A 1,931-nucleotide genomic window follows, 5' to 3' on the forward strand; every position below is an offset into this window, starting at 1 on the left:
CACGGAAAATTAGGATGGTAAAATATCTAACCATGGTATTGAATATGAATTGAAAGAACAAAAGTTCGGGGCTGGAGAGATGGCACAGCAGTGAGGCATTTGCCTAGCATGCGACTGACCTAAGAGCAACTCAGTTTGACTCCTGGCATCCCATGTGGATTCCTAGCCTACTAAGGGCAATTTCTAAGTGCAGAGCCAGGAGTCACCCCTGGGTACCGTTGGGTGTAGCCCAGACACCAATCAATCAATCAATTAATCAATAAAGTATAAAAATTTTTTTTAATTCTCAGCAATGTCTTTGCATTCAATGACAAAATCTAAAAGGGAGTGTTCCACCTATGTCACCACTTTCTTTTCTTTATTGTCTCTGGAAGACTAATCAATTTTCATTCTATTTGCACCTTATTTGCTCAACCCAAAATATAAAGGACTCATAAACCTATCTACTGGAATTAACAAATAAGATGAAACAACTCTGAATTCTGGCTGAGAGTATTTTCTCTTGCAAAATATTTAAAGCTGGATGATATAAAAACACATATTTAAACCAGTTTTATATACTTATAGCTGTTTGACCTAAAATCATTTGTAATAAAAAGTTGAGATATATGACATTTAGACAGTAATATTGGTTTAAAGGTGAAGTCACTTTTACAGGTTACTAGCTGGAGATATCCCCTCCCTACAAAGACTACTGGGGGAAAAGTCTTGGTAGGTGGAAAACTGACCTGGGTAACCTCTGACTTTCACCATTCTTTTAGAGCTCAGAAGCAAAGTCTGCTAAGCAGAGTCAGGAGAGGTGACCTAGTAAAGCAATCTGCCAAGCAAAACCTTTCCCTTTCAAATGCAGTTAATTCAGTGAGAAAAAGTATAGAAAGTGAGAAAGGGGAAAGTGAATGAATTAAGTATAAAGAGATAAAGTATCTCTAAAGAAAATAATGATGATAATAATAGCAGATAGCACTTCTTTTTAAACTTTTGAACACTCATCAGCTTCCATTTATCTTAGTTCTCGCCTATTCCCCATACTTTAAGTGCACCCCCCTCCCATCTTTTGGTCAAAGCCAATTAACTTTCTTAAAAGCTTCACTTACTGTGTTTCAAGACCTGGAAATTCTTTTCTTAATCACATAGTAGAAACGCTGTCGCCACAGTGAAGAACAGGGTAGAGACAATTACTATATTTAAATCATGCTTTGCAGGTTATCATACCCACATCTGCAATCTATTCCCTTTGTAAAGCATTTGGGTTTATTTGCCACAGAAAACTCATGGGAATGTGCCAGCCTGTATGAAAACTTCTGACTGCTGCATGGCTCCAGAAGCCAGAAGCCTAGTTTTTTCAGTGACACTATGCCCACCCCTGAGCTTGGAGCTAAGCTCCTCTTAATAGACCAGAAATCTATTCTTGGGGTGGAATGAAAGGGGAATGAGAACAAAAATCTGTGAAAGGAGAGAGGCCAGGCCAGAGATCATGTCAGTGTGACTGCTACCTTCAGATTATCTCCCTGACACATCTTTGAAAACAAAATGGAAGGATAGAATATTTTTCCAGATGAACTTTTTCTCAAATTTGCGTGTCATCCTTGCGCAGGGGCCATGCTAATCTTCTCTGTATCGTTCCAATTTTTTAGTATATGTGCTGCCGAAGCAAGCACCCCAGATGAACTCTTTCTGTCATAAATTAAAAATTATGCTTTCAGCAAGTGACATCTGCTATGATCATTGACTTACTCATCTGTGAAATGGGTAGAAATATTCCATTTTAAACCTTAAGGATGAGTTACAGAAAATCACAGATGTGAAAACACCTTGAAAAGAGTTTTAAGCATGAACCAGATGTCCCAACTTTTGTGTCTTTGAAATAATTAATTATCCGTAAGATTTTATCTATTAAAGGAGCCCTCATCACCTGTGTTACATCACAACCA

At 37.9% G+C, this 1,931-nt stretch overlaps 1 non-coding gene across 1 annotated transcript; it reads right to left on the minus strand.

Annotated features, from left to right (window-relative positions):
• Positions 1–1,549: 1,549 nt before the first annotated feature.
• LOC126002144 (U6 spliceosomal RNA) lies at positions 1,550–1,658 on the minus strand. The gene has a single exon (XR_007492919.1). It is a non-coding gene; the product is annotated as a U6 spliceosomal RNA (small nuclear RNA).
• Positions 1,659–1,931: the final 273 nt, after the last annotated feature.

Source organism: Suncus etruscus, chromosome 2 (assembly GCF_024139225.1).
Source record: "Suncus etruscus isolate mSunEtr1 chromosome 2, mSunEtr1.pri.cur, whole genome shotgun sequence".
Classification (NCBI taxonomy): domain Eukaryota; kingdom Metazoa; phylum Chordata; class Mammalia; order Eulipotyphla; family Soricidae; genus Suncus; species Suncus etruscus.